The following is a 17,486-nucleotide window of genomic DNA, read 5'->3' on the forward strand; positions in this document are numbered from 1 at the left end:
GTGATAAACATAATCATAAACATCATATACTTATACTAAACTAATAAATAAGTATTAATAAAAGGCACGGCGGCACGCAACCGATCACCAGCGCTTCGCTCATAAATGCCATTGACCTTTGTCAGTCGATGAAAATGTAATATGTGAGAGAGGGACACACGTTGCTTTCCGCACAGATATGATGATGCGACTCCCATCAGATCTTTAATAAATGAATGCCACCAACCTCCTCCGCTCTTTTCCTTCTTCTGGGATCTGAATTCTCTTGCCGCTGCAGCTTGCTTATTAGATTTAAACTTTGCATCCAAACCTCTTACACTATAGTAATTACGACGTCAGGTTGGTACCGTCCATGCGCTCATCACCTTGGTGTGACCATTGTTCACCAAAAACCTAGGTTTAATGTAAAGTGAATTGCAAATTTTTTAAAATAACCTTCAAAATCTGACGATCTGCATACAGAGGGACCTCGGCATGGAAGCCACACACTTGAGAACTAAAATCACTGGCTTCTAGGTGAAGCCTCCCCTACTCGTTGTATTATTGTCCTCTCTTTTCTATTAATATAAATTCTCTGCCTTGATGGAAAAAAAAAATAACCTTCAAAATTGAAAGAAGAAGGCTTAAAATCTCGAACTTTGGAAAACATTTAGTCATAAAAATGGCAAGTACATGTAATTTGATTCAAAAATCCCTATAAAAATTTGAGTTAAAGGTTTTTGTATATGCTACGAAAAATATTTTTCGTGAACTATATATATTATTATTATTACAAGTATACCGATTACCAATTGCTCTCTTTGCCCATAATGGTGCACCAGCATTCTGTGTGCACTAAGGTGGAACGCTAGGCCACTTCATGGCTATAAAGCGGCAAGCAATGTATCGCATGACAATTTCACTTAGCAATCCATTTCTCCTCTTTTTCTCTTCTCTTTTCCCTTTTTGTTTCTAATTTTTTTCTCATATCTCTTTCCCCTCCCAATTCTCTGTCTAATTTTCTCTCTCTCTTTCTCTCTTTGCCTTTTATTTTAGTTTATTTTCTCTCATCTTTTGGTTCTCTCTCTCTCTCTCTCTCTCTCTAAAATTTTATCTTTTCTCTCTCTATGTTCATATTCTCTCTTCTTTTTTTCTCCCCTCAATCTCTTAAAGTATGTAAATATTATCTTTCCCCTATCTATAATTCTCTCTTTATGTTCATATTCTCTCTTCCCTTTTATTCTCTCTCTCTCTCTTCCCCCTCTCTTAAAAATGTTTAAATTTAAAAAAGACTTTTCTCTTTCCTCTTTTTTCCATCTCTCTTCCTTTTTTTCTCTTTCTTCTTTTTCTTCTCCTCCTCTTCTCTCTCTCTCCCCCCTTTTCTTCTCTCCCCCCCCTCTCTCTCTCTCTCCCTCCCCCCTCTCTCCCTGCTTTTCTTCTCTCTTTCCCCTCTCTCCTCTCTTTTCCGACTCTCTCTCTTCTTGTTTTTCCTTTTTTTTCTTCTCTCTCTTCATTCTCTCTTTAAACATTTTTTTAAATCTTTTCTCTCCCTGTTCAAATTTTCTATTATTATTATTATTATTCTTTTTCTTATTCTTCTCTCTCTCTCTCTCCCCCTTTTCTTCTCCCCCCTCTCCTCTCTTTTCCTTCTCTCCTCCTTTTTTTTCTCTTTATATCTTTCTCTTAGTATTTTGTTCTCTCTCTCACTCACACACACACACACGCACACACACTCTCTCTCTCTCTCTCTCTCTCTCTCTCTCTCTCTCTCTCTCTCTCTCTCTCTCTCTCTCTCTCTCTCAAAGTGTGAGAAAAATTGTCAAAAAATCTTTAAATTAAAAATTTTAACATTATTTAATTAAAATTTTTAATCTAGCTGAGAGAAAGAGAGAGAGAGAGAGAGAGAGAGAAACTTTTGATTTAAAAAGAAGTTTGATTTAATTAAAGGAGAGAGAGGAGAAAAGCCTAGGTCCTACATGTTGTCAAGTGTTTTTGTGAAAACTGAAAACCCCTAGAAAATCTATAGATAGGTTGGAATTTTGTTAGCTTAGTCGTTTACATAATTGATTGTTTTGTCGTTTCGTAGTTGGATTTTCTGTATTAGCTTATGATTTGTTTTTGTCATTTTTTTTGGATTTTTTAGTATGGAAACTTGATAGCCTTGGTCGAGATTGGAGTTTTTTTTAACACGTTGGAGCTAGAGTTTGTTAAATCTACTGAATATTGTGGAATAGGCATGTCCTCTTACCGAAAATTTTGCACATTACAGGGTTTATGGGTTCATGACCACTTCACATTGCACTTGTCTCTAATACACTACACTCGTTGGGGGTCGTCTCCCGATTTTTTCACATACTTCCATGTTAAGGATTGGGTTGATGCACGTTTTACACCATCATTGAGTACTTACACTGCATGAGGGGCCCGTTGTAGCTATGTGCAATAAATTTTAGTTGCACATGCACTTGAGAGAGCACATTTCATTATACACGCACAAGAGTCTGAATTTTCATCACTAAGTTAAAAACCTCTAGTTGAGTGGGAAAGGTGGTTGGATGAGTTTGAGGGTCGTGAAGTATGTCACTAGTTGTAAGATGGGTTATTTTTATCTCGTTGATAACTTGAGGATCATTATTTTAAGTGATAGTAGTGAGGTTTTGGGTGGGTGGTGTGATGAAGGAGACAAGAGAGAGAGAAGGAGAGGAGAGAGAGAGGGTGCAAAAGAGAGAGAAATACTGTAGGAAGTGAGAGAAAGAGAGTGACGAGGAGAGAGAATGACAATGAGAGAGAGAGAAGCCATGAGAGCTTGGAGAAGGAGATGAAGATGAAAGGAGACTTGTATTAAAATCTGATGATAAAAAATCAAGTCCTTAACACCTTATATACCAACCAGTGTAGCTAGTATTTCCCCCTTATTAAATCCCCCTCTCTTACATTCCATCCCCACCGAAGGTTTTTGCCCTAAAAAACAATTTGGGCACTTATGCTAGCTGGGTAGGAGCAGATCAGAGTACTACTCTGTTGCATTATTACAAGGATATACAAATGAATGATGAGGTATTATTGCATATGTTGGGTCATTGGGGTATGTATGTTACATGGGTCTTATTGGGGAATTATAAAAAATGAAATTTGACCCAAGTATCTTGAGTAAATGTGAGTTGCAGACAATGGACAGCAAGTTGTTTACTACAGGACCCTACTGTAGTAAATTTGTCATAACTTTCTGTAACCATATATCAAAACGGAGCTCTCGAGGAGTACTTTTAGCCCATGTATGGTGTCCGTTGCTATCCATAGTGCAAGGTAAAATCTGCTTTGAAACAGAGAGCTATCTACAGCCAATCTAAGAGAAAATAGGGCCACAGTTAGCTAGATTTCAACTAAATCTTCTTCTAATAGGTATGGAAAATCTTCCAAAACTGAAGCTGGCCTCCAAGAAGCTTCCTCAAGTGGTAAACCTTGCCACTTAATCAAGTATTCCATGATGGAGCGAGAGCGATGCTTCTTTTCCCTTTGTTCTATGATTTGCTCAGGTATGTATTGAATGATACCTTCTTCATCTATCGGTGGTAACTCCTCAACATAATCCACTGATGATCCAATGAAGGGCTTCAATTGGCTCACATGGAAGAAATTATGAATTTTCGTGGATGGCGGTAGTGCTAACCGATATGCCAAGTCTCCCACTCTTTTGATAATCCGATATGGCCCATAGAATCTGTGAGCCAAGTTATTGCTGGACCCATCCTTAAGGGTGGCATATCTGGACTTGGGCACCTTCAAAAGCACCAAATCCCCTTCTTAGAATTCAACATCCCTTCTTTTTTCAACAGCATAAAGCTTCATTTGATCCTGAGCTTTCTTCAAGTTGACTTTGCATTGCTGAAGTAAGGCCTGCATTTTATCCAATTCCTCCTTGCTTTGTGGGTTTATTTTATCATTGAACATAACCGTGGGGGGGACCTTATAGCCATACAATGCCTCGAATGGTGAAACTCCAATGCTAAAGTGTATAGAGTTATTATAGGCAAACTCAGCCAGATCCAACCATGAGTCCCAAGTATTCTGCACATCATAACAGAAATGCCTCAAGTAAGTTTCCAGCCACTTGTTAACCTTCTCTGTTTGGCCATCAATCTGTGGATGGTAAGCAGTGGAAGGGGCTAACTGAGTGCCCATAGAGCTAAAAACTGTCTGCCAAAAATTGCTCATGAATTTAGTATCCCGGTCATGCACAATGACCTATGGTAAGCCATGTAATTTGAAAATATGTTCCATGAATTGGCTAGCTACTTGAGAAGCATTATATTGAGTCTTTGTAGGAATGAAATGGGCTACCTTGCTGAGTCTGTCCACAACTACATAGATGTTGTTCCACCCCTTCTTGGTCATCGGTAGGCCGGTTATGAAGTCCATAGTGATGTGTGTCCATTTGCCTTCGGGCATAGGCAATGGCTGTAGTAAACCAACTAGTTTTAAGGTACTGTCTTTGTTTTGTTGACATGACACGCAGCTCAAGACAAAATCCTTTACATCCTTCCATAGGCCCTTCTAATGAAAGCTTTTAGCAATTTTGTCATAACTTTTTAAAATATGCCCAAGTGACCAGCTGTAGGGGAAGAATGCATATCTTGCATGATCTTTTGCTTGAATGGGGAAGTGTATGCGATGCAATCCTGCCCTGAAACCATAAGAGACCGTTCTTAAGCTGATATGGAGAGTTTTCTTCTACATGACCTTGTTGTAATTTCTGGAAAATATGGCTGAAATCAGTATCTAACAAATAGGCCTCCTGAAGCTCTTCTATCCAATCACTATGAAGTTCCATGATGGCTGAAACTTTACAAGCCCACATTCTTGATAATGAATCAGCAACTACATTGTCTTTTCCCCATGGATGTGTAATATCAAAGTCATAGTTCTGCAATGTAGCTACCCATCTGCGTTGTTTAGGGGTAAGATTAGACTGAGAGAGGAAGTATTTGAGGATCCTATGGTCGCTCTTGACCCTAAATCTGCTGCCATACAAATAGGGGTGCCATTTCTTAATGGCATGAAGGATGGCCAGCATTTCTTGGTCATATACGTTCATGGTCATCTCATTTTTAGCAAGTTTGCGGCTCTCAAATGCTATAACTCCATGCACTTGTAACAATATAGCCCCTATGTCTCTGCCACTAGCATCACACTGAATGGTGAATTCTTTTGAAAAATCTAGGCAAACCAAGATGGGCGCCGAGGTAAGCAATTCTTCGAGGTGATTAAACCTCTTATCAGCTATGGCATCCCAGAAAAAGGCCTCTTTCTTAAGCCTATCCATCAAGGGAGCTACAATAGTGGCATAATGCCTAATGAATCTGCGATAGAATGATGAGAGACCAAGAAATCCTCTAAGTGAAGTGGTATTTGCAGGTGTGGGCCAGTCTTTTATACACTGCACTTTCGTAGGATCAGCCCTAATTCCATCTTCACTAACAATGTGCCCCAAGTATTCCACCTCCATTGCATGAAAGAACATTTTGTCTCCTTGGCAAAGAGCCTATGATGTCTCGATACATCAAACACTTGCCTCATGTGCCAAAGGTGATCCTTCAGTGATCTATTATTGATGAGGATGTCATCAAAGAAGACCAACACAAATTTGAAAAGAAAGGGCTGAAGTATTTTGTTCATTAAGCTCTGAAAGGTGGCTGGTGCATTAGTTAACCCGAAAGGCATGATCAAGAAATGATAAAGCCCCCGATTAGTCTGAAATGATGTTTTGACCTCATCCCCTGCCCTCATGCGGATCTGGTGATAGCTTGACCTCAAATCTAACTTTGTAAAGTACTTAGCTCCCTTGAGTTCATCCAGCAAATCATCCATGGGTGGAATAGGGTACCTGTTCTTCACGGTGATCTTATTAAGATCCCTATAGTATATGCACATCCTGAAAGATCCATCCTTCTTTTTGACCAATAACATAGGGGAAGCATATGGTGAAGAACTGGGCTCAATGAATCCCATGTCTAGTAATTATTTGACTTGTCTGGTAACTTCTTCTCTTTCGCACCTAGACAATCTGTAAGGTGGCTTGTTCACAGGCTTTGACTGAGGCTCCAGATCTATGGGATGATCAACTGCCCTATTAGGGGGTAGTGTCGTAGGTACTTGGAAGAGGTCCTTGTACTCTTCTAAAAGAGTTTTCAATGCTGAATTCTTTACTGTTTTAGTGGATTGATCTGAATTTTCTTTATTTAACTGCAATACAAAGATTTGGGACCGTTTCTTGAACTCTTTCTTGAGTTGTCTGCTCTGGTAATGAGCTAAAATTCACTATCATTTTGAATTCCATGCAAGTGAATGAGCTCTCCTGCACTGACAAACTCCATATACAACAAGGAAAATTCCATGGTTATAGTGCCCAAAGTTTTCAGCCAATCACAACCCAAGACAACATCTATAGGCCCCATTTCTAATGCAATTAAATCCAATTGCTCTCCAAAATTTTTTGCAAGCTAAATGTGAACAATAGGGGATACTTGTGTGCTAATTTCTTCATCCCCATTGGTAACTTGCACCTTCAATGGCTAATGTAAATCAGTGGGAAAACACTTCAGCCTGTCTATGACTACTCTGTTAATGAAACTACGAGTGCTACCACTGTCCACGAGTATGAACACATCCTTCCCATAAATTTGGCCCTTAATATGCAATGTATTAGGACTTCTGGATCCTATCTAAGCATCCATTGATATGGTATAAGCAGTGGCAGTATGTATTTCAGCATGTGGTTCGATCTTTCTACCCATATCCCATGATAAATGGCCACCAGGGTCAAAAGGAAAAGAGTTGATAGGGTCTAAGAACTCTTCTTGAGCAAACTCTTCATCAGTATCATATGTTTCAGCAATCATCATAAAAGCATGTGTATCCTCAGGGTCCTCCTCTGAGTCCTCAAATACCAACATGCTGTAAACCCGTGCCTTAGCATTTCTAAAAAGCACATTTTGAGGCATGATAAGCTGTATACTTCTCGCCACACTTAAAAAAAAACCATTTTTTCTTTCTTTCTTTATACAAATCCATGGGAATGGACCTTCAACTACCAAAGGCTGAAGCATTTTTATTTTTGTTGTCCCCTTGCCTATTATCCATTCTTGGGTTGTTTGCTGTCCTTAAATTGCCTTGTGGTCTTGAGGGATTAGAAGTGGGGTATGTGGGGATTTTTGGAGTGCTGAATTGCATGTTACCACCACCATAACTGGCCCCAAATTGCCCCGGCCTTTTAGCATCTCTTTGCTGTCCAGAATATGACTGCATGTGTCCTCTTTGCTGCCCAAACACAGGATGAGATGCCCCTCTTTGTTGTCCATACTGAAATGAAGCATCCTGGTGATACTTGCGAGAGTACCTCTCAGCCAATTCAATAGCTTTGAACAAATCTGATGGGTTTTGAGCTGAAACATCATCTGAGAGTTGGGGATCCAGCCCATACACATACTTATGTAACTTGGCATAATCACTAATCGACTCAACATACATGATAAGGTTGAGGAACTGATTTGTGTATTCTCTAATAGCAAGACCACATTGTTCAAGGCCATACCATCGGCGGGCAAGCTTTTCTTTCTCCACCGATGAGACAAATACTTGCACCATGAGTGCCTTGAATGCTTCCCATGAGTTCACTTGTTGATTTTCTCTTTTAATGTGCCTCCACCATGTATGTGCAAATCCTTCCAAGTGGATTGTTGCAAAATGGATCTTTTGGTCATCATTACGGGGCAAGATGTCAAAATAATCCTCAATCTTGGAGAGCCACTCTTTAAGTTCAACTGGGGATGATGACTGACCATTGAATTTTGAGAAGACAATCTTGTCTCTCAGCTCTCTTTCATGATTAGGTGGCTGTCCCACATATCCAAACTAAGGTTGATTCATGTGGCTACCCAAAAATGAACCATTGTTAGAGAAATTTCTGCCAAAAGATGGCTGAGCTCACATGGATGGCATGGGCCCTTGTGATGACTGAAAATTTCCCCTCATTGAATTGTTCATGGGCTCCACCTGTCTATGTGAAGGCTCTCCTTGTTCAAAAGTACTGTTAGGGATGCCCATTCTCCCCAAAATGCCTTGAGAGCTCATATTTGCTGCATTCACTAGTGGGGTCATCATTCGTTCAGCATGCATACCCAATCTATCCTCATGTTCTTTTCCTTTCATTTGTAATTCCATCCACTTAGTGAGTTGGGCAGCAAGTGTGTCCATAGTGGTCTTCATTTGACCAATGCCTTCCATCAATTCTCTATGTCCATGCCATGAGAATAATCTTCATCTTCTACCTCAGGGTTAGTTTCAGCCCTCGGGGCACGTGCATCCCTTATTTGTTGCCAAAGGTCATCATTTGCCTTAGTTTTTCCCTTATTCCCTGCCATGGTTAGGTGCAATCCCGTTAGACCACCTGTCACTCTTTTGCTCGTAACTTGAGCTAGGAAGCTTTGATTGATCTACTTTTTTGTTCATACCAGAGCCAAGGATGCCCTCTTCAAATTGAGCATAAGCATGTGCTCCCAAAATTTATATGGAAAATTCTGTAATAGGAAAAGTAATGTTGTACTGTGCAGTCCAGCAGCCTGTCTACACCTGTAGGAGACCTGTTTTGACATGTAAGTATCTTGTGGAGTCCAAATAGAGTTCCAAAATTGATCAAAGCCCTTAGTAGGACCTGTGGGCACTCTATGAGACCAGCACCTCAGTTCCTAGGAGTAGGTTTAGCTCTATAAATGCAAGCAAATTGCTTACAACACCCTGTGAGGGTTAAGAAAGGGGTTGCAATGGATTATCCTGTCAATGCATAACTGAAGGGTCATCCCACGTGGCATAATGCATTGCCCAGTCATCTAATTTCACTGTTTGTAGCCTTATTCTAGAACTGAGCATGTCATAAGCATCTCTTAGCACAATTTGCCCATGCATAGGCATCTCTCATACATCCCAAGCATTGCATTCACTGCCATTGACTGCATATGTATTTTCATGTCTCCAAATACATCCTCAATAAAATTTCCATACATTTGCAGCTAGTAATACATCCATACATCCGTCAATATCTCAGTTCTTCAAGTGGATACCTGCACCTACAAGCAACTTTGGGCTGCGGATCACCGAGAGGTGGGTAAAGTTCCCCTCGGGCCGGTTGTGCACCCCTTCAAGGTCTTTGATGGCAAGGGGGGGTCACCCCTCTTTTGTCTTGCCACCTCGCCTGAGAAGTAATTCTTTTCATGAGGTGCATGGAATTGAATTGGGAATAAGGAGAGGGATTACCGAGCAGTGACTCACTGCTAACTCACCTCATTTACAATGTATTTTAGGGATTAATATTTGCTCAAGCAATCATGACAAGTCAAGAGGTTAGGGTGAGGCAATCAGTAAATAATAGTGAGAATTCTCAGCATGGAATGGATCATCCTGAATGCAAGGAAGCCTAAGAGAGAACTGAAATTAAATTGGCAGCATGTAAGCATTGAAATTTGGAAGAAAATGCATGATTAATTACTTGAATCTCTTCCAACAAGAGGCTTTTAAAGCTCAGCAAGAGGATGAAATTAGAAGATAGCTCAAGAGTCAATTACCGCTTAGATTGGTGAAGATGGCTATGAATCAATGGCCAATGTCCCCATGATCAGCCTCCAATGCTCCCATTAGCTCCATGATGACAACTTTAGCCAAGAATTGAGTCTTCAAGCTTGATTCTTCAATGGGGAAATGAAAGGTTGAACTCTAGTAGTTCTTAGCATGCCTTGAAGATCATAGAAGAAGAATGCCCCAAAATCTCACCCCATAATGCCTTCCCATGCTCCATAGCTCTTCCCATTGAATAAAAAAGATCCATTGATGGCAAGGAGTCCAATCTTGAAGCCCCGAGACCCAATCTTGAAGGGAACTTGAAGAAATTGAAGGTCGTGGTCTATGGCTATGGCTACCCTAAATGTCCAGCTTGCAATCTTGCCTCCATCTTCAAGTACGGGCCTCTTGATGCTTGCTTCATCAAGGATTCCTGTAGGTACAAGTCCCTAGGACCAAGGAAGGCAAAAGCCCTCAAGAATCAGTGAATGCTAAAGGAGAATCCATGGCTGTCGATGGCCTACACCTGTTAGGTATTCAGAGGCTGAAGGATGTTGAAGAGGATGAAAAGGAGGCTTCAATCTTGCTGGAAGGAACTGTCAGATGATGGGGAAGAAGGCTAGGATGAAGAAGAGGCTTGGTCTGCTCTACTGGTTTTACCCACGATGCAGCCCAAAATTTTTGTCAAAAATTACGGGTTGCTTCCTGGAGAGAAAGGGAGGGTCAAACTAGTCCCTGGACAGCTTAAACTGATGGCTTTGATCCTTGTGCGGCTCAAGAAGAGTGATGAAGATCACTGGGGCTGAGGTTGAAAAGATCCATGGTGTTTCTCCTCCATGGGAGCTTGGCAGGAGCTTGAGAATGAGGAGAGAGAAGATTGCATATGAAAAGTAACCAAGAGTAACTCTTCCCTACTTCTTGTGACCATTGTTTCTAAAATTTTACCTTCAAATTAGGCCCAGAATGACCCATGACCTGCTAAATGTGGTGTTTCAACCTCCAATCTTGGTCCAAGGACTCCATTAATGCTCTTGACTGCTATCCTCTTCATCCTTGACTTGTGGCTCTTCAGTGTTCCTCTATTTTTGTGCCTGTCATTGTGTACCTGAAGCTTCCTGGATTTTTAAACTGAAAAGGATGGTAACTGAGCATGTAAAGTAACTAAATGGATCAGAACTAGAGCTCTGATACCACTTGTAATGAAGGAGAAGGAGAGAGAGAAGGAGAGGAGAGAGAGAGAGGGTGCAAAAGAGAGAGAAATACTGCAAAAAGTGAGAGAAAGAGGGTGATGAGGAGAGAGAAAAACTAGAAAAGAGAGAGAAAGATAGTGAGAGAGAGAGAGAGAAGCCATGAGAGCTTGGAGAAGGAGATGAAGATGAAAGGAGACTTGTATTAAAATCTGATGATCAAAAGTCAAGTCCCTAACACCTTATATACTAGCCAGTGTAGCTAGTATTTCCCCCTTATTAAATCCCCCTCTCTTACAGGTGGAGAGGAGAAGAATACTTCATTGCTGTGTTGAGAGGTGAGGATAAGGATCGTAATTAAACCAAGGAATTGTCTTTGTATCTTACATGAAGCACAAGCACATGTAGATAGGTTAGGCACAATTTCTCCTGTGTATCCATATTTTTGTGTGAAGCATCGCTTGAATGATTGCATTGCATGGATGCGATATAACATTTTTTCTCAAATCATAAATGATTGAGTATGACATATATTTTCAACATCATAATTTTTATCAGGACACATTGCATTGTGATAAAGCTTTTAAATAACAGAAATGTCAAAGGGGATCGATAAAATAATGTTTTTTCTTGGAGAATTATGAAGGGGATTTCTGCCAACTAGTGGCATTAGAGGGTGTCATGGGTAGACATAAAAAATTTAGAAAGAGTTTAAGTGAGCTAAAGCAATGGATTGCTTAAAAAATTTGAAGATTGTGGTGTTGACATTTATCGTGGTTTTGCCGCATGTGAGGTTCTTATCGATAAAGATAACAAATTTATGGGAATATAATCAAATGTTATGAGCATTTCAAAGAGTGGTCAAAGAAATTTGTCAAGTGTGGAATTAAGAGGGCTTGATCTTGAGCCTCTTGTTGCTATATTCTACTAGCCCTAAGCTGAAGTGCCATGATATGGGAAAAGTAAAGTATTGCTAGTTAGAGATTGGTTAGTGGAACATGAGAGATAGAAAATGGTGAATGGAGGGGTAGTCATATACTCGGCATGTATCAATTTTTTTTCTCGAAGTGTCCAAGCTATTGCAGCTTATAAATTTTGTCATGAGCTAGCTACAATGTGTCAGAGTGTCATCTGACATGTGAATATCCAATCTCTCTTGGACATTCTATGGGTGTCGCAAGAGCTCGAATCATCATCAATTTCATCATATGTTTTGCATAAAAGACAAGAGGATTGGTGTTCCTGGGATATGCAATGGTGGGGCGGATGCTTCAACAAATTGTGATCTAATGAGATCAAATTTCAAGCTATAGGAACATCAATTTGACCACAAGCATAAAACTAAAGGCTCAAGAAGGCATGGCGGCCATGAAAAATAGTGTGAACACACTAAATGTTATCCTCCATGATAAGCTGAATGCACCATAGTCACTCAAGCTCTACTTGGGATATACTCTATATAAGATTCCCTTTTTTGTTCAATGGTGAACCATCACAGGTGGGTGTCATGAGGGTGTAGTCCTAAGATGTGTCTACATGTTGTATCTTTCTATTTCATGAATACAAGGATTCCTTACTAATGCATTATGTGTCCCTTTCTGTGTACCATTTCTATACTTTATGACATGTTACCACTTGTTGAGAGATGCACCTTCATTGACCAAGAAAAAGAGGGGAAAACAATGAAAACAACAGCAGTTACAGGTGGTTGTGGACCCCAAGAACATTGAGACCAAGAGCATTGGAGAGCTGAGGAATAAAGTATCGAGTCCATCCACCAATGAGCCCATTGATGTCTCTCCTAGTAGCGGTGGAATCTCAGATACATCCGTGTGCTCTAAAAAATCAAAGCTGCCATTGCCATCAACGGTTGCTTGCAACACCCAATCCACCAACAACAAAACTCACATTGACCAATCAAGAGTGGATACAACGCTGTCACAACAGGATGACAAATCTACACCGATCACATTCGAGGAGAACCATGACAAAATAGTAGCAAAACCTCAGGAAAAATGCACAAACCCCGAGAGCGTAAGAGATCCTGGTGTTGACCAATCTTGCTCATCTAGGCCTGAGCCCCCAGCTATGCTAAAGCCTAGGAAAACTCCTAGAACTTTACATGAGATAGCAACCGAGCAAGCCATTGTTGAACATAGAAATGTCACAGAATGCTTAACTGAGTTGGATGTTAAGCTCAAAGTATTCGCACGTGTCTATGTCCTGGCAGACATGGGCACATTCCCTAAGGAGCAGCTTGAAGAATACTTACCATTTTCCCTATCCTAGGAAGAGCAAGAACATCTTAACGAGCACTATGACAGGCTCCTGCATGAACGCATGTGACTCATCTCTGACGAGGAAGCTGACGAACTATGCTTGACTGTAACATTCAATGATGCGCTCTACCAACCAAATCTCTTAGAGATAGAGTAGCTAAAGCGACAATCAGAGGGTCGAAGTCAATTCGAGAAATGTTGGTTTGAAAATCGTGTTGCAATGGCCAAACTAGGAGCCCAAATCATGATATCCTCAGAAGAGCAATTGGCCAAATGGCGGTCTCAAAGAGACCCAACCTATGTGGGGCCAACTTCCTTTCGAGTGCTGACTGCCATTCAGGGTGCAGACTTAGCTGGAACTAGCCAAGAGAACTCTTTGGTTGATAAGGTTCTCACGGAGGAGGAGTTACATGTTGCTAGTAGACTTGGACAAGGTTCCATGCTACTCGATGTTGCAAAATATCTATTAGTATTGAGTAAGCTGCCAGGAGTACTAGATGTCTGTGCCACACTTCAGTACAATCGAGAGTTCTACAATTGGCTTTTATCCTCGTGAAGTGACATGGATTCGTAAATATGTATATAAATAAACAATGATTTTTGTGTGGCCCTGTATAGACAATATCAACACACACAAGCAATGATAGTCAAGTGCAGGGAGAAGAGTTGGGTTTGACATGATAAGCTCCTCACGTCCTCCTCTCATCACACATTTAGAAGTCGTGTGACCATTCCCACCTCCAAGTGAAGGATGCAACCCTCATTACCGCCATAGGAATCCTTGACCAACATTTCTAAGGGTGTGGACTGGGTACCGTCCCTTCCTATATACCTTTCCCCTTTACGGTCCACGCAACCAGTCCACGCAACTTAACATAAGCTAAGATCTGCTAATGGCTGGAGACCAAATGAACATCATCATAGGGGCCGTCCCTCTACTACAACCACTGCATGCCTCACCTCTCCCCTCCTCGTCATATGCGCTTGATAACCCACTGTATAATCCCTTCCATGCGAATGGTTTTATCCTGTCTCAAGGCCTAATCCTTGGTTTGCATTTTGCAGGTCCCCCTACGTAGCAGACATGGAGCACCCAGTGCAACTGGCTTGCAAAGACGCTCTCTGCCGGAGCATGCTGCACAAGCTCCTTCGCCGGAACGCTACGTGCCTAGCCTCAAAAGGTATGCAAAGAAACGAGGCCCCAAGTGACACCGCCCCGGACGTAGGCCAAAAAATCCCCAGGCCAGGGGAATAGAAGCTCATGGGAGCACACAAGGCGTGGCAACACCGGTTGTGCGGGCCCCCAATAGACGCTCGGGCACCAAGTGCTCGAAAGCGGAGAGGGCAGCTCGAGACAAGGAAGAATTTGATGCATTGTTCAAAAGCATTTTGGAAACGGTTGCGGCCAGGGACTAGACCATTCAGGTCCCTGCCGACATCATCCCTGCCCAACCTCACAAGAGCCCCTCATCAGCAGAGCCTCAGTCTCGCTGGACCACCCGGACTCACCCCGCCTCGTGCAAATTGAGTAGCCCCTATGATATATAAGAAACTTAACAAAGGCCATCCTGCCATAACTTTTTGTCTTTAAATGGTTAAAGGGGCAGGCTCCCCACTTGTACACACTTCCCTTACCTATCGCTAATATATGCCACATCTTTAACAAGCACCGGAATAGGCATCGCAATCAACATCATAGGATTTGGAAAAAGTAATATCTTGACATGATTGCATTTGTTCGTTGTGCTTGACGCATGCGACTTGCATATACTCTCATGAAGTGACAAGTGGATGCAAGATGACATAGGTCTTTGTGCGAATGTGTTCAATGCCCAAGTTACCACAAGACCACCAACCTCACAAAGAACCGCGACAAAGCCATGCTGCCGAACGCGAAAATTCACCCTTGTGAGTGCCCACATCGCATGACCCAAAGCACAGTCATGGCCTACGCTCTCTTTCTGGGTCAAGCTCTACAGTTGGCTCACGGGAGTTGTTATCTCAATTGTACGGACATCGCATGTCGCAAAGAGGTTTGCAATATCTCAAGTGTATCTCCCCATCTCAACAACTGCTTCTCCAACAATGAGGCTAGGGCACAATCATCACTGTAATATCCATTTCCTGAGCCTTCGAAGCTTGACATTTTCCACCCCTTGAAAGGCTGATAGCCTTAACATATTGCAATAGTTGTACTCAGGCAAGTAAAAAAAAACAAACAAACAAAAGAAGTAAAGAGAAGAGAAGAGAAAGAAAGAAAGACAAAAAAGCATAAGAAAAAGAAACAAAAAAAAGGCAACAAAAAAGGAAAAAAAAACGAAAAGATAAGAAGCACCCACGATCATAGCACAGCACCTAGGGGTCCTCAAATTAGGTGCGTCCAGTGAGCTTGGTCGGCTGGCTCCGTCCCTAGTCCCCTAGCCCCTTAGCATCACCCACAATTATTCAGGGCACATCAAGGGCAGGACATACCCAAGGAAGCTTGTCTCGCCTATGGTTAGACTTGTCACCCTGACCCATTCATACGATTCTCTCTTGCACTCTGCCTTAATACCATTGCAATCAATTGTGGTAAGCACTGCACGAATGGCCATGAAAAGTACACTGTCCTCATCACGCAGGTCTAATAGCTACCAGCTCTACCAATAGTGCAGTGTTCAATTATGTTACGTCGTGTAGTCACAATGCAAAGGATATCGCATACACCTTCACACGTACTTCTTCTCAACATGGAGAACTTTGCTTCATCCACACATTATTATGAGAAACCAGCTACGGTCTCCTAACTACGTAATTCAAGGAGCGCCAGGCTCTCACCCATGCAATTTGTAAATGTAGGCGGGCGGTGGAAAGGAAGATAGGAAGATAAAAGGACAATGGGAAAAAGGGCCTAGGCCACGGCCCGCCATGTAAAAAAAGGGGATAAGAGGATGACCGCCCAAAAGGGATTTAGGGTTTTGTATATAAAGTTGAAAAGTGAATGAGAAGCTCATTTTTATGTGTGGCCAAAAGTGGGTCTCCTCTTCTTCTTCTTCTTCTTCTTCTTCTTGCTTGCTACAAGCTTGAGAGAGAGAGTGTGAGAATGTGAGGGAGTGAGCATGTGAGGGTGAGGGATCGGGGAGGAGAAGCTCTCCATCTTCTCCTCTCTTCTTCTCTTCTCTTCTCTTATCTTCTCTTGCTCGCAGCGATGGAGCTTGGAGTGTGGAGCTTGAGGATGGAGCTTGCTTGAAGCTTGCACTTGGATCGTGGAGCTACCGGAGTGCGCGAGAGAGGAGGTAACTGGATCGGCATGGAGGTAAGCTCACTACACCCATAGATATGGATGGCGCATCGGCTATGTGAGAGGTAGCCATTAGTGCTCAGCTTGGAACGCTTGAAACAATAAGCGGTCCATGGGTCTTGGCAGTTGAGCGAAAGCTCCCATATTGGCTCCCTTACTTCGCAAGATGGTGTTTAACAATGAAGATAAGCAAGAATTTATCAATGCTGTGTATAGCTTCTATGAAAACGTGGTGGAAGCATGGAGCAAAAGCTCTATCACACATTACACGGTGCATACTAAGTTAATATTTTAAAATTGTATGAATTGTATAAACTATTGAGCATAGTTTTAATCATGTGTGATATGTGTCTTTGTAGCATATTCTTGAGGCACATGGGCCATACTTTGCAAAAAAGGGAAGCATCGAAATTTGGTCCACACAAGGGATGGAAAATGCACATTGGATAGCACGTGGTGTATACCAAAGTGATGGGACCTAAAATGGGCTGGCACTGGCTCATGCACTAGCCGGAACTCTATCATACGCTCAACAACCCCACGGCCTCGCGACCAGGAGCGTGGATGACACATACATCATCTTCCTAAACATCTTGCATTTGTATCGCGTCTCGTAGTCCAACTCTAATCCAATTGACACTCCTCAGAGGGAGTCCCTAGCACATTGCCAAATAGCACGAAGTACAAACATAGGAGGTCCTCCTACGGCTAACTATCGCTACCTCACTGCGACTCTCCTACACCTTGGGGATTGGCCCCTCGATGCGTCGTTAAATATATAGAACACAATATCGCACATATTTCCACTCAAGGTACGAATTGATCGTATCCAGGAATGTACCATTCCTCACTTTACTTTCCCCTTAGACCCAACGCCTAGCCTACAGCTTGGGATATCCTTACTCACTCAATGCTGGTCATGTTCCTCTAAAAAGCAATTGCCATGCATCCAGGAGGTATTGTCTGATATCTTTAAGTTTCTTTATGATTTATGCAAATTGTGAATGTCCACGTGCTCAAACAATTAAGAAAATTAGCATTTGTGCACATGTGGAAAACATTTCTTTCAATGAATTTAACTATCGCTCGTATACGACGTTGCATGAACCTAGCACCGAGAAACCCTCGTGCTACTAGGTTCTTAATCTTTAA

Source organism: Lygodium microphyllum, chromosome 1 (assembly GCF_053477565.2).
Source record: "Lygodium microphyllum isolate KBCC chromosome 1, Lygodium_microphyllum_v1.1.10, whole genome shotgun sequence".
NCBI classification, from domain to species: domain Eukaryota; kingdom Viridiplantae; phylum Streptophyta; class Polypodiopsida; order Schizaeales; family Lygodiaceae; genus Lygodium; species Lygodium microphyllum.